Consider the following 21,074-nt stretch of genomic DNA (forward strand, 5'->3'; position numbering starts at 1 on the left):
GTCCCCCACCGCCCCTGGCCACGCGAGCACACACGTCTGCCCCGTGCAGTTATTCTCATCCAGGCAACACAGAAGGGAGAGCTGGACTGAGACATTCCTGGAAATGGATCCCGAAGGAATTCAAAGTACAGACATTGGTTGCAGGCATGGTGGGAAGCCACGCGATGACCCTCCAGCTCGGGCGGCCAGATGGTGTTAAAATGCAAGAGCCCAGGAGTGTTAGCTGGGGAAGCCTGGGGCTCTGCATTCTTAGACGCTCCCAGGAATACGGCTGCTGGCCCGGGGACGAGACTTTGAGCAGCAAGGCAGTCACCTGGGGGTTTTGCTGAGCCGTCCCCACGCTGCCCTGGGCACCAATAAGACGCACAAACGCAAAGAATGGGTGGGAAGTAGAAGGGGTTATTTATGGGAAGCCCGGTTGAGGGAAAGCAGGTTGTTAAGACGTAGGATGGTCTGTCCCAGCCCTGACTCAGCTCCCCGAGCTGTCACATCGCTGCCTCACCTCCCACATGGCAGAGCTGGCGGGGTGCGGGGGAGCCCCCCGTGCTGCCTCTGGACCCCAGTCTGTCATGCAGAGAAGAGGGCCCACCTTCTGCTAGGAGCATTTACATGGCCCCTTTTACGGGGTGGTGGGTGCCGGCTGTCAGCCAGATAGCAGGTCAAGCAGACAAGACCAATTGCATGTACACACGTGGTGACAGGAACGGCCCTCGTGATGCCTGTAACGGAAAGATGAGCAGAAGCCCGGACAGAGAAGCCTCTCCAAGGAGGAGGCGTCTGCCGTGGAGAGAGGAATGGGCTTTCCCGCTGCTCTGTCCATCGCCCATCCTCAGCCTTCAGCTCAGCTGGCCGCTGGTGGCTATGTCCGCCTTATGCAGAATTCAATCACAGAACGATTTCATCCCACGAGAGACTTCCACTGCCAGCGCCTCTTTCCTCGCTGGGAAAGCACACTGATGCCTGACCTTGGACATCAAGGGCATACTTACTATCTAGTCCTCTGAGCCCCAGGCTCAGACGGGAAGGTACAAATACACAGAGGGCAGCCTGGCCCGCCACGGGGAGGGCTGGGGTTCGCAGAAAAACAAACTGGGACACGACAGCCCTGCCTGATCTTGTGTGAGTGAGGCACGGTGAGCGGACGTGCCTGGGCAGGAAGCGTCTGGGCCTCATGGGTTATGGATGCGGCTGAATCCAGGCCCCTGGATGCCCCCCCTGCAGAAAGCGGCACGGATGCCACGTCCTTCCAGGTGTCCTGACGGAAGAATGAAACAGGCTCCTGAAACACAGGAACAGCACAGCCCTTGGGGACATGGGCGCTATGACTCTCCACACATCCCCGAGTTTCCCTGCAGTACTGGGCCGAGAGGCACTGCATGTGGAGAGGACACAAACACACGAAATTAAGCAGTGCTTGCTTTTCAGCTGCTTAAATGCCAAACATAGTTCTGCAGAAAAAACCTTTCCAATTTATGAGTGTGATTTCATGCACACAGAAGAGGGTAACATAAACTCTGATGATTTGTCTAAGCCTGAAGTCCTCTGGAGGGAACATAGTCATAGCCCACGGGTGACAAAGCCCTGGGGAACTTAATTTATGGTGGGTTTACATATGACATGATTTTACTAGTGCAGCTAAGAAGAGCATGTCAAATCAAATAGCCAAATTCACGCATAAGGAAATCAAAGAGGTAAATCCAGGAGAAAATATGGAAACTTTGCCTTCCCAAGAAAAGTATAGTGTATATCTTTCATATATGTACACACACACATATATGCACATATCTCTTAAGACAAACGACCTCTGTGTTGAACAAACAGAAGTAGCTTGTTGTTTTGACTTGGAAGGAACAATCATTTCTGGGGCCCGTCTGACAAATCCCATGTGAATCTCTAACTTCGGTGATTGACACGGAGAAAGTTTATGAAAATACTAGCTCTCTTCTCTCGGAGTACATCGCGGCAGGACTCTTTGTGGTATAAAATTTTCTGGACGGAAGGCAATTCGAAAATTAGTTGTTCAACTAGCTCATGCAGAAACTAAAGTGAGACACAGGAGAAAATCCCCCTGAGCAGGTGTGTTTGTTAAGACCAAACACTTTTAAGGATCTGTCAATACAGACAGAGCAAAACTGAAAGATGACTGGTGAATGAATGAGTCTGAGCAGATCCGTGATTTATGGGATTCAAGCTGGTCCCGTTTCCCAGGCCAACCTTCTCTCAACCCAACACCCAGGCTTCCCTCGGCTTGAAATAAAATCTATGCACAGGTTCTATGGGCACAGGGTCCCACGCAAACACTGCCCATCTCCCCTGGGCTGCTGTCCCTCTGACCCTCCAGGCGGCTCCTTCCTTACCCTTTACTATTGGCTTATCCCATTCTGCACTGAAGTATCTGTTTAAATAATTACTTTAGTCTCCAGGTGAGCCCCCAGGTCAAGGCGAGAAGACACAGCAAGTTATCAGGCAGTAAACACTGACCACAGCTGTGACAGGAGGCACTGGGGCTCCAGATGGTATTCAGCCCCCTGGCGTCAGGGAGCAGCCCTGCTCTGTATCCGACCCAGGGCGGGAATGTGTGACATGGCCCCGGAACTGGATCCCCCACGTGGGGTCTGTGCCCAGGGCTGGGGCAGCCCCGACGGGCCACGGCTCGCACCATTTCGTGGCTGCAGTAGGACCAGAGCTCGTGAGGGACCCGACGCCATCCTGGTGCCTGAACAACACGTCCCAAGTCCAAGGGCTGTGATGCTCGGGGAGGTGGTGAGTGAACAGGGAACGGCCGGTGTTCGCAGCAGAGCTCAGGAAAGTTCAGCGCCTGCCCTGTAATTAGCGAGCGAGGTGAGGGCCGTGCCGAGCCAGCTACCGGGGTCCGGTCAGGGCTTGGGCGTGTGTTCCGGCGTTGGGTGTAGCCTGGGGTGTCTGTACAGAGTGCGGGAGTATTAGCTAAATACGGGGTGATCTGGTGGGGTGATGCGTGCCAGACACTAATGGAAGTAGGCGGACCAGGGAAGGCGGATGGGTCCCTGCCACCTGGCACAGTGGCTCAGGCACAGGGACAGGACCTGAACTCTCCCTGGGGGTGGGAGCCTCTCGGGACCTTTAATTACAGAGTTGTAAAGTAGACAGGAAAGCAGCCAAAGTAGCAGCTGAAGAAACCAGGGGGGACGAGGCAGTGCTGGTGGCAAGGACCCTTAGAAATTAAACGAGGGGGAGGGTCAGGAGGGGGAGGAGGGGAGGGGAAGGGAATGAGTCAAGGTGATGAATTAAGGAGGGGAGGAGGGAAAGAGAAGGGGGAAGGGGTGAGGCAGTGAGTCAAGGTGATGACTCAAGGGGAGGGACGGGGAAAGCAGGAGGGAGCAGAGGGAGGAGGGGGAAGGCAGGGGAGCAGTTGGGGGAGGGGCAGCAGAAAGCAGGCGCAACGAGTCAAGGTGACGTCCGCGGGCAGCTATTAAGGTCGGACACCACCACTGGTACCCTACGGGCACACACCAGGGACCCTCCTGCTGCTGGGGTTACGTGTGGGTCCTTGCAACGCAGATGACGGAAAGCCTGGCACCGAGCCTGTGGGGCATGCTGGGGCGTGAACACCGGTTCAACTTGCAGAGCTGTGTCCATACAGGGTTCCGGCACTCGTGCCCACTGTCCACGCAGGAAAGGACCGCAGGCCTTGGAAAGGGTCCTCTTGCACTCACCCCCTCGGTGCATGGGCTGATGCAGACGGTCAGACCTCGAGTTTCATGCATTTACTCATTAACTGAGTTACTCGGAGAGCACGTCTGCCACGTTCTGTACTCACCGCTCCATGTGAATAGATTAAGTTCTGGATGAACACGGACGGTGATTATAAATGCTTATGTTTGAGATAGTCATATGTATACGGATATATATGTACTATTGTCTGTGTTGTCAGATGCTGGAGGTTAATGAAACGGGGGAAACCGCGTCCTCAGGAAGCCTTTGCAGGAAATATGGAGAACACGTCCTCATGTGCTGTCGGGTTGGGCAGAGCCAGGCAACGGTCTTGGACGTGGAGTCTGTGGCGTGAGCTGGGCTCTGCGTTACCAAGTACGTGTGCATGATGCATGATGTGTGTTCTTCCTACATCTGATGACCGTCAGGTGCCCGGTGTAAGGAGCACAGAAGAGGAAGGTGGTCCCAGCGACCTCTGGAAGCCTGTGCAGAGCGGGGCAGGAGGAGAACGTCACTGGACCTGCTTTGTAGGACGACCTGCAGCTGAGAGATGATGAATGGATTCGAGAGCGGCCGGGAATATACCTGTTGGTTTCTGTGCCGGGATGAGAATGTATGAAGGCTTCGACGACTGAATGACACGTGTATCCACTATATTTATCGCTAATAGGAGCTGCTCCGACACAATGACGCTTAGGGATCTAACGCTCACATGCACGTTTTCTATGAAGACCATCCAGCTGCAAAAGTGAGCCGTGCAGCGCGCTGTGCGTACTGACCTGCTTCCTTCTCTCAGGGTTTCTGCACGTTTCTCCACGAACGGCAGGGAGTGGAGATGACCTGACCCCTGGGCTCGGGGATGGTCCTTATAAAACACAGAGATGTGGGGTGACACACGTGATGACGGAACTGGCATGGCGGAAACCCCAGAAGTCGTTTCTGGCCACGTATGCATTCGCTGAACAAACCTCAGGTGAGTTCGTAATAGGTGGGGTAGACGGACAGAAACGAACAGGAAACGCCGCTGCCATGGTCTCACGGAGACGATCTTCAAAGAGAGCGTCTTTCTCAGCTGCCCAGCCTTCCCCTCGGAGGGAGGGGGTCTCACAGTACACAGGTGCCCCAGGGGCAATGGGGGGACATGCTTACATGATGGGGTTCCCTGTTAGAATGTGGGGTCCCAGCCAAAGGTCTGTTACAAGCAGGGCCTGAGCAGGAGGGGTGCCTCAAGGTGGGAGGGACGATGGGGGCAGACGAGGGCAGTTGGAAACCCAAAGAGAAGGTAACATTTGGGAGCGCTTGTGAGGTAGACCCCATACTCGAGAGACACCTTAGTGACAACGGAGGCGTACTTCGTGCAACGTCTGGACTCCAGGGGCGGCTGCTGAGTGATGCAATACTGTGTGTCCATGTCCTTTTAGATGTAACAACAGGAGACGGCACAGTTGTATAGAGCAGACACACAACCGTAACCATTCGGTAAGAATTAGAGGCTGAAACCACTGTATAAAAGTATGTTAGTGGAAGGACAGAGGCGGCAGCGTATCCCGCAAGAATGTACCGTGTTTCCCCGAAAATAAGACCTAGCCGGACCATCAGTTCTGATGCGTCTTTTGGAGCAAAAATTAATATAAGACCTGGTCTTATTTTAATATAAGACTGGGTATAACATAACATAACATAACATAACAACAGGTCTTATACAAGACCTGGTCTTATATTAATTTTTATAAGAACAGGTCTTACATTAATTTTTGCTCCGAAAGACGCATTAGAGCTGATGGTCCAGGTAGGTCTTATTTTCGGGGAAACACGGTAGCACCGTCCTAAACCTGGCAGGTCACAAGCTTTCTGATCCTGAAGGGCTTCCTTTAATCAAAAGTAAAACACCAACTCACGCAAAACAAACAGACCCGAAACTGTCCATTCACCAAAGAAAGACACGGCGACGTGCCAGGTGACAGCACGTCTCCCAAAGCTATGCCCCTCCCGGGGACCCGTGCGTGCAGTGTGCTGAGCTCAACAGTGGCCCCCAAATTCATATCCACCCGGAAGCTCCCCCTGGGGCCTTTTGGAAATAGGGTCCTTGCAGATGTGATCAGGGGAACTACAGGGAGTTTCTGCTGAATGAGGTGGACCCTCACCTGCAGTGAGTCGGCTCCTTGTAAAGATGACGAGGGACACACAGGGAAGCAGACCAGTGACGACGGAGGCAGAGATAGGAGTGCTGTGTCTACAGCACAAGGAGAAAAGGGATGACCGGCCTGCAGCAGAAGCTGGGAGAAAGGCGTAGACGGGCTCACGCCCAGAGCTTCACGCAGAGGGAGCCCGGCCCTACGGGTGCCTTCATTTCGGACTTTCGGTCTTCAAAACGGAAGAGAACAAACTGCTGCTGTTGTCAGCCACCAAGTTAGTGGTAGATTGTTTTGGCACGAGACGTCAAACCGAGCTTCTAGTGTAGAGAAGCCCATTGACTGTCTGGCTGAATTTTCAAATATGGCAAAAACAACAGTTGGAAAACCAACGTGTCTGATTCACACTAATGAGACTGATGAGAGAGACAAGCATGTATGGATTCTAAGGGTCAAGAAGCGTGAAGTCAGATATTAGCCACACAAAAGGATGAAATCTTGCCATTTGCGACATGGATGCACTTAGAAAGATGTTAAGTGAAATACATTAGACAGAAAAAGACAAACACTATACGATTCCCCTTGTAGGTGGAACCTAAAAACACAAAGCCAATGAACAAACAAAAGAAAACAGAATCAGAGTCATAGATACGGAGAACAAACTGATGGTTGCCAGAGGGGAGGGGGGTGGGAGAGGCAGAAAAGGTGAAGCAGGTTAACATGTACAAACACCAAGTTATCAAACAAGTCATGGGGATGTAAAGTACAGCACAGGGAATAGAGTCGATAATTATGTACGTAGTAACTGTGTACAGATGGTTATGTACAGATGGTGACAGATGGTTACTAGACTTACTGTGAGATCCCTTCGTAAGGTATATAAATGTTGACTCATTACGGTGCACACCTGAAACTAATATAATATGGTATGTCAACTATAATTAACAATAAAGAAAAATGGAAGTGAAGTCATTTTTTTCAACATCAGGAACCAGGGTGTATAGAAAGACTGCTGCTGGCATCACAACGATGATTCTGACCAAGACAAACAGGTGTTGGATCAGAAGGCTGGGGCAAAGTCATGTCGGCAGAAGGTACGACACTCAGTCACGATGGAGCCTTAGTTTCCAGGCCCTGTGAGTTTCAAGTTCCACTGTCTTTCCCCTCGACATGCTAAAGCGAACTGATTCGTTTATTTCCACTCCCTGCGTCAGACACGCGCTCTCCCTCCTGTGCCATTCGAGTGGCTTCCCCAGGCAAAACACTCCAACTCCCACAGTCACCACGCCCTAGTAAATGGCCTCCTAAAGGGTGCACAGAGCTTCTCGGCCCCTGCACGCAGGGCTGCTGCTCGCTCTGCTCTCTGCGGCCAGGCACATCTTCCACCCCTCTCGCTAGCTCCCCCCCTGTACTGCTGACAGAACCACTCGTGTGCACATAGGACCGTGCTGTTCTCTGCGTCACAACTCTTCAGCGCTTGCCGACTGTCAGTAAGTCCACATGGATTTTCCTGGCGTAGCGTATCTTTCACGAGCAGGCCTAGCTAAGTCCTTCTCGTGTGGCTGTGTGCTTGTGCCATGGCCATGCCTTCTTATCGCTCCGTCTCCAGGGCTTAACAGACCCCACAGGTAAGGTGGATATGCCAACCGCCATCTTAACACCCATTTCCCCGGCCAACGTTGTATGTTTAAGGCTTGGCTCAAAACCATCTCTTCTTATGCGACGTCCTCTGTGACTTTGTATCCCCCATATGTTTTCTCTTCGCCTTAAACATACCTGCAACTGAGTAATTATCCTTTTGGGTTTTATTTGTTTTCAGATGAATCGTCCCAACTGAAGACCACGTTATACGGAGAAAGGACCTTTTGCTTTTCAGGTCACCTTTTGTTTTCTGTGTGACAAGCACAATGCTATGTTCTCAGACAGAAAAAAAGGGACGTTGCATTGACATATTATTGGGGTTTTCTCTCAGCTTGAACGGACATTGGGCTTGAAACACCAGCAGAAAAGTTTGCCTTAATTGGTAATGAAGACATCTTTAAGCGCAAAAGCTACTTTTCCTAATTAAAGCCGGCAGCGTCTTCTAGCTCAGATGCACACGCTGAAGGGAGGGAAATAACTGTTGGAAGAGTGCAGATAGTTTCTGCAGGCCCCCAGTTGCCAAACATTCACGGGGGGGAACTCCTGTCTAATCTGCATCTAGATTTAGTAAATGAGTCACTGTGGCAAAGGAATCCATTCCGAAGACCCAGGAGCCCAAACAGACCTGGGTTTCCAAAGCATCCTCAGCAATGAGCCGTGGCTCCAGTATTTCCTGAGGGTGCCACGTAAAAGGCATTTAGAATAGTGCAAACGTGCTCATTGCTTCAGAGCTCCCGTCTGCAAAGAGAAACGCAGACACGCGTCCTTCACTCATTTTCTCGAACATCTTCTGGTGATGAGGGCAGGCGGGGGGCTCGGAGGATGCTCTCTTCAACGCCAGGGAACAAACTGAGTGCCCGGGACTTTCTGGAGCCGGCAGAAGGGGCCTGAGCGTCTGCTTCCAGAATCCATGGCTCGCCCCGTTTGCATCCCGCACACAGCTTGCTTCTGCTTGCTCTGGTTCCCCCCAACACGGTGCTACGGGGGGACACTCATCGAACCCGGCAGATGCATAAACACACTCAGCTGCTACAGCTTTCATAGGTGAGGGTAATTAAGCCCGAACAGAGAACCTGGTTACCAAGGTTGGAGCTGGAAGTTCCTTTCATCACTAGCCAAACACACTCATTGTTCGTAACTTGGTTTTGGCCTCACAAGGAAAATGGTGTCTCTGTGCCCTCTTCTACCTGGACGGACAGCAGAGAACTCACAAGAGCGTCAGCAGGGAGGGCAGCTGATAACGTGCACAAAGCAATTACCAACTGTGAGCAGTGAGCTGTCTGGATGGGTTGAGGAGCACACTGAAGGTGAACGGGTTCCTACCTACTTTTTTTAAAAAAATTCTTCTCCCCTCCCCGTTCTTCTGCCTCCCCCCCAACTCGGGTTCAAGCCGTTGTTTTCTCAGTCTAGTTGTGTAGGACACAGCTCCCTGGCTTGTGAGTTATTTGCTCATCTGTTTCTATGAACTGTGCATTATTTTATGTGCGTCTCGTGTTTATGTAAATAATATTCATATATCCTATTATGCGTTAATATTTTTACCCCAAACTGTGCTTTTTAAGTTCTATCCAGGTTGCTATGTGTGTCACCTTCCTGTGGCCAAATTATCACACATTTAGTAGCTTACACAACGATCCCAACTTCTTTCCTTCAATCGCTCAGCCAAAGGCTGCTCGCTTCTCTCTGAAATGACCTCGATGTGACCTTCATGTTTCTGTTTTGCTTTCTCACTCTGCCTGGAGCTCCACACCAACAAGGAACTAATTCTGCCAACCACCCGAGGGCCGTATAAGCAGCTCCTTCCCCAGTCTCACTGCCAGATAAGAACGCAGCCCCGGCCAACACCTCGGGTGACGCCTGTGAGAACTTTGCAGAGAACCCTGCTAAGTCACGTATGGACTCCTGACCCATGGATTCTGCAAGGTAACAAACGTGTTGTAAACTGCCCAGTTGTGGTGATTTGTTACACAGCAGCAGATAACAGATGCAGCCCCCAAGGATGGCCTCAGCCTGTCACAAAGTCAGCCCCACGTCCCCAAGACAGCCTTGTGGACCAGACGCCAAGAGGCTCTGTCCTCCCTTGTCCCTTGAGAATCCCTGGTACCCTAGGCTCTGTAACACAGAAGCCCCCTGAGTCTGACATCAAGTTTATAGCTCTTCATGAAGTTGAACTGTTCTGATTTCAATCAACAACCTTGAACAACTTACTGCCCTTGTTTCACAGTGGCTGTGACACTGCCCATCCGTATTTACACAGAGAAGATTAAACGACGTCATCCATGAACATATTCAGAGCGTCGCCGGCACAAGTGCTCAGAAAGCCTTCACCGCTAGAATTATTGCTGCTAATCTACATCCAATCCGAGGGGCTTGTGTGCTACAGCGAACAGCAGCGTCTTAGAACATGGATGTACCAGCTAAAGCAAATAAACTGAAGGAAACATCGACGTTATGTGACAAGAGTTAGGAGACACGGATTGAAGAAAACGAAAGGGACACAGCAAGCCGTTCCACTATGGGTGACTGACCTTGGTGTCCTCTTGGCCTCATTTGAAATTGAACATGAGGTCTCCTCATGTTTAACATTAGGCATCTACAGCGTCATCAACCAGAGGACGCCTCTCCCACCATGGAGGACGTGGAACAGAGGGCTACAGACAGAAATTTCACATGGAACCCTGCTGGCCACGTCACGTTATTCTGGCGAGAAGGTTTATCCCGCTGCAGAAGCTACCATTTCAAAATGCAAAACCCGTGCGCAGGAATGTGGACAATTGCAATTCCTCCCTGAACTGTGTACATTTACAAAATTGTGTTTATTCCTATAAAAAGGGGCTGCAGGTGTCACGCTTTCCCCATAATAACTGCGGACAAGCCTGATCGATCATCTTTGTTCTTTCTCAACTCCCGGAGACACGGAGCAGCTGTCACCTTTTCCTTTCAGAACCTCTACTCCAACACTAGCCGCTTACCCTTCTGGTTTCTGGGTACGGCTAGCTCACCCTGTGTTGGCAACAGACACACATGGTCATGAGTTCTCCAGTTGTCTGATTTCTCCAGCAATCACACCTGAAGGCCTTCTTCCCCGAAGAAAACCCAAAACAGTCTGATGAATAGGCCGTTCTGAACAGGATCATACATTTCTGCTATAACAAAGTATGAGGGCAGCAGAGACCGATGAGGGTGGTTTTATGCTTTGGAACTGACGAGCAACCGTATGGGAGGAAGTAGAACCATTGTGCACAGTGCAGGAAAGATGGAAAACATGGACAGCTCAAAGGAAAAAAGAAAAAAAGAGATGTACTCATTTGGAGAGAAATGATGGACCGCTAGCTATGGACCTTGGGCTAAATACGGGCCCCCATCTACTTCTGCAAATAAAGTTTTATTGGAAAGCAAGAACGACCACATATTGTTCACATATTATGTATCTCTGGATGCTCAGTTGCTAAACAGCATAGTTGAGAGGCTAAAACAGACTGTGTGGTTCAGAATGCAATTTATTTATGATCTGACCGCGTACAGGAAACAAGTACTAATCCCTGCATAGCGACAGAGCTCACGGATTCTGGAATCTCCATTACTGCTAGTAACAGCATGTTATAATTTTGCTATTGTTGATTGGATTCAAATACCTAGAACTAGCACCCATTACATCAGACGTACTCTCCAAATGGCAGTATTTTTCCATCCCTTATGTAGATAATCAAAAAAAGCAAACCATTGTGTGTCCAGACTCTCGATGGGTATTCTCTCAGAGAAGAGGAACCAGCAAAAGATGTGATGAACCAGTCTGCCTCTCTAGGATCCACTACATTATTTTCTATAGAATAGTCACCAAGGGAAGGTTCAACTAAGAAGGCACCAGCTAGGATACTGTTTAATAAATTATGCCATCGGGATAGGCACACATTACATTTTCTGATAATTTTTGGAGAAGACAATTTGGTTCCAATTTGATCCCAAATATAGGTAAAGATATGATGGAAAATCAGCTTGGATAACCTACTAATACTAATTCTACACCTTCAGGAGATTGGGATTCCGAGAATAACCTCACGACGTGGGTGTGCTATGCGCTTTACCGTTGATGTTAAATACCATGGTGCAATTTAAATAGAAAAGAGGACACTGTTCTTGGAACAAAGGAGAGCAGCAAAGTCGACATTACTAAACCACCGTAAAATAAACAGGAAAGAAAGCACCCAATTTGTGTCCTGGCGTCTATAGTTTGCTATACGGTCATGCACCACTGAACAACGGCGATACGTTCTGAGAAATGCGTCGCTGGGTGGTTTCGTCGTCGTGTGAACATCACAGAGGGCACTTACGCACACCAAGACACTCCAGCCTGCTACACACCTGGGCTCCTGGGCTACACACCTGCACTGCACGTTGCTGTGCTGAATGCTGTAGGCAGCCGTGACACCAGGCTAAGTATGTGTGTATCTAAACATCTGTAAGCACGGAAAACGTACAGTAAAAATACGGCATAAAAGATCAAGTGTGTGTGTGCCCACGTGGGGGAGGCAAAGGGGGCGGCTGTGGAGGGAGGTGCGGAGAGGGAGGAAGGAAGGGGAGAGAAGGGGACAGCAGAGGTCGAAAGAGACCCAGTGAAATAGGCTTGAGAGGAGGAGAGTGGAGAGAGGGAGGGAAAGGGAGGGAGGGAGGGAGGGAGGGCGACCTTGCCTATTGAAACGGCTCAGAGCCAGCTGTACATTCAACATATGAGTCTCGGTCGGGTCCAGCCTTTTCTCTCAACATCGCAAACTCACTTTTTTGCTTTTAATCCATCATAATCGTACGTGCCCACAGTACGTGCCCCCGTGGACCGAAAGCGGGACGAGAAGCTGGGGTGAGTCACCACCAGTCCATCCTTCTGCAAACAGCCTTACGCACAATCATCCAGTGGCCTCTGCTACTCTCACCCCCCCCACCCCCGCCCTGCAAAACGTGTGGTGCTCGCACGCGTGTCTTAGCAGCGACACTCAGAAGGGGGCACAGCCTTGCACACGTCTGCTGCCCATTTCATAACGCCACCTCCAGCCTCCTGGCCTGAACCCAGCGGGTTTTCCCTCCCGCTCTCTGCCTGAGTCCCCCCATCCCCTAGCCAGACCTCGTTTCTGCTCCCACCTAGACACGCCGGTGACCTTCACATGCATGACCTTCAGTGCTGTGGCGAGGGAAAGGACCACTTCTCCAGCACCGCTCATCAACATGTGAATGACCTCCATGAGGCAATGCCAGCTCCGAGGACACAGACTTTATTCAGCATATGTGGCCGGGGAAAGTGGGGCGTTCTCGAGTTTCCTTGGCAATGGCTGTCAGACTGAAACTGCTGGCCAGGATTCGGTCGAGCCTGGCAGTGTCCCTGCCCCAGCAGGAAGCCAGCGTGACCACCCGGGCAGGTGACGCCATTGCTGGCCCACTGGAAGAAGTCCAGCCGGATAAATGTCATCTTATTAAATCTCCATTTGGACGACTGAGTCGCCACCAACAGGTAGCTCTGGGAGCAAGCACAGACCCAGGGATCGGAAACGCACGTTCCAATCCACTCTCTCCTCTTAACCAACGGCCTCGCTGAATGCACTTACCGGAATGGGTCTGAGCGAGCAAGTCTGGGAGGAAGACATTCACCTTGGCTTTCATCTGGCACGTGTACAATTGCTCCCGGGTGACTAGGCAAAGCTGAGTGTGTGCCAGGCTGTGCGACGGCGGTGAAGACACAAACAGCATTGTTGGGTGAACAGAGGTGGTGCCCAGACGGCGAGACTTTCCAAAGATCGGGGGAGGGGAACTCTACTGATGCCAGGATACCTGCAAAACAGGAGAATGGGAAAGACTCAGGGGCGGTTCGTATCTATGCATTTTCAGGTCAATGACCGAACTCGGTGGGAGAGACATTGCCTTCAAATGGAAAATTACCTCTATGAATAGTCCCCTGAAAGAAAAACTCTGGAATTAGCAGAGCATATGCTGATGGGAACCATTTGCAATACGGAGGCAACACCCTTCGCTGTAAACATTGGAGATTACAAAATAAAATTAACAGTCCACACACACCCCTCATTAAAAAAGGAAACAGCTCCCATGAAACTTAGATAACTCATTCCTCCCATCGACAACCAAGGTTGGCAGGTTGCTAATTAGAACAATGTCATGCAGCGTCTAATCCAACATTTCCGTGTAAGAACAGGTTCAGGCTGCAGTGCTGCGCTGCTGGGAAACACACTTTCCGTCAGGTCTCTTTGAGCTTGGCCTCTCCCATGCCACGGTCGCAGACAAATCTGGTTTGATTTATGAGAGCTGTGAGGAGACCATATTCAGGGTCCGCCAAGTTCCCCCCCCGTTGTACGTCGCTCAGAATGCGTTGCTGGGAGGAGACCTCCCTCCCAGCCCTGGCAGGCGAGGTGGCTGACAGTAGTTTGGCTGCTCTGACCACATTTCTTTCAACAGAACAAGGAGAATCGCTTGTTATTTGGGAGGAAAATGTCTCTTTCTCTCAAGAAAATGCCTCTTCTCCGTTTGCCCATCTGTAACAATTCATTTATAGCTCCTTAAAAGTAGACTTTTTTTTTTGCGCAGACTTCCTTTACTTGCAGAAACACACACCCCAGAGTTGAATATGAAACGAGTAAGTGTTTTCTTATTCCATTAACCTTCTCAAATGAGGTGGACTGGCCTCGCTCGTGAAGGTGGGGCTCCAGTAGGGAAAGCCCCTCTTCTATACTCTGAAAAGTATCCCGATAATTTCAGCAGTGACCCCCACAATCCAGCTTTGTGGTAGGTTTCAACTGGTATTCGCTTATGGGACATTTCAGATGGTGCCAATTTTGCTGCAATCAGGAGATCGAGAAACAGAAATGAGAGAGTGAGCTTCCCACCACTTGGACAAAAGGATGGATTATGCGACGCGTGACAGGACATGACTCAAATCGTGTAGGACCCTGCAGCCGACACGCGCATTCTCCAAGTCCTAACTCGGAACAAAGCAAGTTTCCCTTCCTGGATCTTACATAACCTGCTGCGCTCGCTGAAGAGAAAAAGAACTCGTGTCTACGAGAACCACTTCCAACTGTTCTGAAAGAACATTGCATTGGACGCTATCTAGGAAGGACGCCCTGCGTGAAGTTACATTGTCTTTATTTCACCACAATCGTGAACGCATCTTTCCTTCGTTCTCCAGTGGGTAGAGCTGAGCAATGAAGCAACCTCGACCCATTATTTTCTCTGGAACCTTTCAGGCTAAAAAGAGAAACAAAACGAAACAAAACAAAAAACAAACCAACCAAAACAAACCAAAAACCTTTCTTTCAAAATAAACTATTAATCGTATGCAATGCACAGAAGAAAACTGCCCCCCATGGCATAATCAAGAAACTCAATCATTACAGTCAGATTAAAAAATAAAACAAAACACCTAAAGGAGATAGAGGAAAAAAGGACCCCAGTGGTGCCTGTGGGGGAGACGACCGACAGTGGGTTGCATCCTGGGATGGGATCGGAGGGTCCCCAAGGAAAGCTCTCTCCGAACACTTTCGTGATAGGAGAGCAGATGTCCCCGAGGCCTGAAGCTGCAGGAGTGGCACCCTTCCCCTGGGACTGGTGTCTTACACTGAGCAGGTCTCGCGGAGGTCGTTCTGCCAACCTGGAGACACAGTGGCTTCTGGAAGAAGCAGTGAGGACACAGGAACACCCTCTGTGCTGAAGTTTAAGAGTTGTCTTGCAAATCGCAGCTACGTGGTGGCTCTGAGGGGACAGGTCCTACTCAGGGAAGCTGGTTTGCAGGATCGGGAGAGTGACAGGTGGGCACTGCCAGAGGCAGCTGGCTCAGGGGAGCCCACGGAGTTGGCTGGAATGAGCTGGGCTCTACGGGACGTGCTGCTGGTGAGAAGGAAGCGTGTGTGGAACCAGAGTCCCAAGGTCGGAGGTGCCACCCTCTGCCCTGTGTGTGGGCCGTGGACGGAGGCTGGGCTCCTTCGGGATGAACCCTAACTCAGCGTGCGTGACGAGTACAGTGCTATTTCCATTCCCAAAGGCTCACCCTATACATTAGATTCAACAACTATAAAAAGAAGTTTACTTAGCTGGGGTACAGTGAACCTCTTTTTTTTACACCAATTTAGAATTTACTGGCCCATGGGCTCAAATGCTTCCAGGTGGCATAAGGGAAGGTCTTTAAAAACTGGCTTTGGAAATTCACAGTGAAGTCACGGGGCCTAAATAATTAAAGGCAAGTCATTCTCTCGCCCGCAACCCATAACTAACACTTCACGTAAGGCAGAGTTCAATGCTTTCATCCAAACCTTGACGTGAAAAGCAGTGCTTGCCACACGTGGATGTCAGCATGCCTGGGAGCTGAATGGGGCTGAGGGCAGCTGTCACTCAGTGCCCCCACATTCATAGGAAGGATTTCTGAGCCCGGCCTTTTATTACGCACAGTAAAAATGGCAGATTTCGTGACCACCTGCCAACCACCCACCTCCAGTCCATCAAAATGAGAAGACTGGAAATTTCAGGGAAGTTGGTTCACGGGCTGCGTGCTTATAATGGGTTGTCACTCTAAGAGACGTCTTGTGGCATTAGGAGCGTGCGTCCGGTATGTCATGCTGTGAGGGGGGAGTTCCAAGAGTCCTTCCCAGGCCTTGAGGGGTGACAGACGGGCATCTTGACGGAATGCCTTCGGATGCGCAGAACTCGACTTCTTCTTCTGCCATCTGAGCATGTCCCTATGTGTGCAAGACTCCTTGGGAGCCTGGCCATGTCCCTGAGAGTCTGAGGGTCTACAGGGACACTGTGGGTGGTGCCCGCTGAGGGGCTGGCAGACGCTGAGGGCCGCAGACATCTGGGAGAGCCACGTCAGGAGACACTGCATGGGTGGGGCTGCCGGCACCCCTCAGGCGGGGACACCAAGGACACAGCTCTCTGCAGGTCACATGGACAGTGAGAAGGGGCACCGGGCTTTGTTTTCTTAGTCAGTGTGTCCCAGTGGGACCGTTACAGAGGGCTCCCGCAGTGGGAGGCTGGGGGGGGACGCTTCAGGATGGAGGCGGAAGGCCCGTGGGAGGCGAGCTGGAGAACGTGTCGCCCATACAGGCAACAGTGGAATCCTGAGGGTCCCCCTTCCCCGGTCTCTCCAAGAACTGGCATGGGCAACTCCAGAAAAGACAGGCACGGCACACTCAAACACACCTGCCACAAAGCCTGCCCTGATCACCAGCCAACGCAAGCAAAGAGAGTCCTGAAATAGCAAGACTTGTGCCATGAACCAACACCACCCTCCGCCCCCTTCTTAAATATTTCTCTCTCCTGTTCCAAATCTGCAAGAGGCAAAGTGGGAAAGGCAGAGGCAGAGGGAAGAGCTGAACCGTATACCCTCTGTCTGCACATCCCGGAGCCACAGGCTACGGGGAAGAAAGGAAGCTTCGTGCTGGACCCAAACTTGCAACTGGGCGGACATTTCTAATACCAGACAAGGAGACTTCACTATGAAAGTGAGACTTCTCCTAACTGGACCTGTCTGGAAAGCGATGGGATATGGTCAAGACGTCTTGGAGTGCTGGGAAAACGTCCTTGAGCAGTAACAGGTGGAGAGCAATGTTAACAAAAAACAGGGCTGTTTTCCTCTGTGTTGCCAGAACTGCACAATTCACGAGCTCCATTTTATGCTGGTAGAGCCTCGGCCCCAATCTGTCTACTACTTCTTTCTTCTCCGTCAGTCCAATTCTCCAAGCAGCTGGCATTCTCACTGCAAGCCACCTACCCCGTCTCCCCCAAAATAAGACCTAGCCGGACAATCAGCTCTAATGCTCTAATGTCTTTTGAAACCAAAATTAATATGAGACCTGGTCTTAAAGTAAAACAAGACCCAACTTATATTAATTACATTACATTACATCATATTATATTATATTGACCCGGTCGTATATTATAGTAAAATAAGATCGGGTCTCATGTTAATTTTTGCTCCAAGAGACGCACTAGAGCTGACTGTCCGCCGGGCTAGGTCTTATTTTCGGGGAAACGCGGTAGTATGCGGTCACAGCTAACCACACGCGCTGTGGTGTCAGACAAAGGACTTTTCATCACCATTATCGAGTCCCAAGGAGGCTTCTGACACAGTGCCCTAATCAATACCCCACGAAACGTTAATGCCCCAGGTATACCTGTCTATATACTAAATCACATCTTGCTTTGCACATGAACATGGTAGGATTCTTTTGGCCACTCCCCGCCCCCAAGAACATTTTATGAGACGTCCTGCCTCAGAGAACTCACAGACTCCTTCTGACGCAGGTAAGGTGAAGACGCGAGTCTGAAGTCGATGGTTTTCCCGTGTTGTGTAGGAAGGAGGTGTAGGTGGCACAGACTAATGTGCACGACCCCCAAAGGCATGAGGTGAGGCCCCAGAGGAGGTGCCATCTTGCTGCCACCAGCAGGGGCACCGTCCATACTGTACGGGACACAAATACCATGTATTGGCCCTTCTGGTTCAAACCGAAAGGCTCTGTTTTGAGATGTCTCAGTGTTAGGGTTCTGTGCAATATGCCAGTTTATAAAAATGGTTCGGGGTTTTAAAGAAGGGAAAAACCGTTTTGTCTCGATGGACCCGAATGTCCCCCACACATTCACGTTCTGGCTCTGTAGTTAATAAGGTCCTAATGCAAATGGGAATTTTAATAGAAAGGCGAGCATGTACCCAGGAAGACTTGTGGGATGTCACCAACCAGGAAGAAAGTACTTTTCATGGTGATTGTTCTGTGTGCCCCTCAAATTGCTCCCATTGGCAGTTGGTAGGTGAGCCTTACTCCATTAACCCCTGGGAGAGACTTCTGTCAGTGATGTGTATTTACAGCTTTTATATGTATACCAGGGGTGCCAAAACAATGTACACAGGCGGACACTTTGGTCAACGTGGCTCAAGCAGGAGTTCGCCGTCATCAGAAGTGTCTGGACGCTGATGGTAACCACTTTGATCACCTCTTGTCATTGCAGAAGTCACACGTGACTTGTATTCATCTTTTGTTATCAGTATATATTGAGTATTACAGTTTTAATACAGTTTTTTCCTTTCTTAAAATGTGTATACTTCTTTTTTTGGCACCCTATGCATATACCAAGGACAAAAGATAAAATACAAGTGATACAAATTGAGAGAACAGTAGAGTTATTACGGTTTCGACCTCTTGTGTGAAACTTATCCCCCATGAAATAAGGGCAAAATATATCATAATCGAATTTCACACAGTTGTCCCATTTTAATTTCAGCTAGCCCCTTTATGTTGCTTTGAATGAAACGTCTAAAGTCTGAAAAAGCTACATACTATACGACAGGACAATTTTTCCCCCTAAAATAAATAAATATATGTATATACACCGAGGGTGCCAAAAAAATGATCCAATCCATCGCATCCTTCAGTTTGACACAAAACCAAGAGCACTGTCAACACCCACAGACACATGGTGTACGGCCAGCTGAGATTCTTGCCCCGTTGTCGAGAGCTATGAAACGGGGACGGAGATGGTGACTCGTTCACGTATGAAATGTCACGGGAACACAGAGGGGAGAGTGACGAACTCTGCTTAGAGGCTCTGTGACAGGGTCGGGGGACTCTGGAGCTGGCTTTCGTAGGGTCTTGCCAAGAAGAGCAAGGAGTAAGATGGCAGGTACAGGAAGCAAGTTGATTAACACCCCGGGAGCCTTGCAGTGTGTGGGATGCCAACCGAGGTCTTGGACTCTTCAGGCAAAGTTTCTATGAGACACAGCAAGAGGGGGAGACGAGAGTAGGTCTGGGGGAGAAAAGAACCCATGACACAGGTTCTCCTGACTTTCAAGACGTCCCCCACAGTGCCGGCATGCTGGAGGGCCTATCTCGGGAATTTTTAAGCAGGGGAGAGCTGTCGCTCTTCACTACACTGGCAAGTCCAAAGGTGCACAACACGTAGACAGTGCAAGTCCTGCCGTGTGGCTGTCCCGAGGCTATGCTTGGCCGTTCTTATGTCCTAGACTCGGTGTTAGACAGACACACATGGCACTGAGCTGAGCCTTGCTATTGAGGACTGCTATTGAGAATAATACAATTAAGTTCCACTTCTAATGAAGTCATATCAAATTATTTAGATACAAGCGACCCGATATTTGGTTTTAAGTCTTTCTGAGCATATATATAGGCACACACAGACATAGGTATAAATCAATACAAGATAGACAGATGACAGATAATGGATAGAGAGAGAGAGAGAGAATATCTAGATCTCTGTGCTTGCATTTGAAAAATAACTGATTTTATGCTATTCTAACTCACTTGTAAATGTATTGGAGAGGGTCTGAACTCTGAATGAACCAAAACAATTTAAATCAGAAACCAGAGCAGTGAAATATTGAACTCAAAAGAATAATTCAGGCAGACTCCTAAAGATATTTCAAAATGGTAGGATTGAAAAAACAAAGATCAGCAACCCACATATCTCAGGTCAGACAACCGTCACGTTTATTCTCTATTGAGTTAGATACTAGGTTGAATGTTCACGAACACAATTGTACAATTATTTTATGAGCTGCAAGTTTATCACGTCTTCAAGAGAGAGAGGGAGAGAGAGAGAAGCAGGAGGGGAAAAGACAGAGCGAGACACTGAGATTTTGCTCTAAATATAGCTTGTGCCAACTGCCAACTCAGTCCTCTGCCTGTTTTCATTTTAACACACCGAGTGTGTGAGTTTTGCCCGCCCACGTTAGGCAGCGGCAAACACTGCCCGGAGCAGCACACACTGTTTTGCAGCACACATCTCAGCATTTCCATAAAGCCGATTCCAACATGAGTATGTACCGTGCTGGGAAGCCCTTAGCATTTGTCAGAGCAATGCCAGTGATGACGTCCTTTACTTCGTATTTTCATAGATAACGTCACGTGGCGATGGAAGCAGGGCCACGTGCACCTTTTCCAGGGGCAGGCAGATGGCAGGCCCACAGGCTGGCACTGACAGGGGCTGCCCCTGGGGGAAGGAGTGCTACAAGCCCCGTGACGTGGGTGACTGATCGATCACACCTTTTAACCCTCTTGAACATTATTACTGTCTTTACGAAAGTAGAGATTTTTGTTTCTGGCCGATATCTAGCAAACTGGAAGTTTCCCACACAAAACCTGTATTCAAATCGTATGCATTTTGAGCTTTATTCAAAGCGTGTGCATTTTTGAAGCGGCTCTTCCGTAAGAAAATTAAATCCAGGGGAACCAAAGCAAAGTGTATCGACAGAAAGCCTTTTTACTTGAAGGGAAGACTCAGAGTGGGGTTCCTTGAAATACTGAACTTATCTGGTGCCTACGCATATGGAAAGAGTTAAAACTCATGATTTGGAAACCATGTACTGCATCGTCTGATCAAGTAAACACTTCACATAAACACGTAAATGCCGTGTTGACACGCTGACAGCCCCCGGCGTCTCTTCTTACTGTCTGTCCACAGGGACTGAGAGACAGAGGGAAACACAAGATGTTGCCCACAGCTGCTTATGACGAACCGACGGCCCAATCAAGACGCTGTTGCTAAGGTACTGAGCACACGCTGGGTGCAGGGTCTCATGGAATAGCTTGGAGAGAGCGACCTGGT

At 49.8% G+C, this 21,074-nt stretch overlaps 1 long non-coding RNA gene across 16 annotated transcripts in view; it reads right to left on the reverse strand.

Moving 5' to 3' along the window:
- Positions 1-21,074, reverse strand: part of LOC109435144 (uncharacterized) — a 278,364-nt gene that overhangs the window by 84,377 nt on the left and 172,913 nt on the right. For all 16 annotated transcript variants that reach the window (XR_012493457.1, XR_012493462.1, XR_012493461.1 and 13 more), the window contains one exon: positions 13,061-13,283. This is a non-coding gene — a long non-coding RNA (uncharacterized LOC109435144). The remainder of the gene's footprint in view (positions 1-13,060; positions 13,284-21,074) is intronic.

The sequence above is a fragment of the Rhinolophus sinicus genome, chromosome X (assembly GCF_036562045.2).
Source record: "Rhinolophus sinicus isolate RSC01 chromosome X, ASM3656204v1, whole genome shotgun sequence".
Lineage (NCBI taxonomy): Eukaryota > Metazoa > Chordata > Mammalia > Chiroptera > Rhinolophidae > Rhinolophus > Rhinolophus sinicus.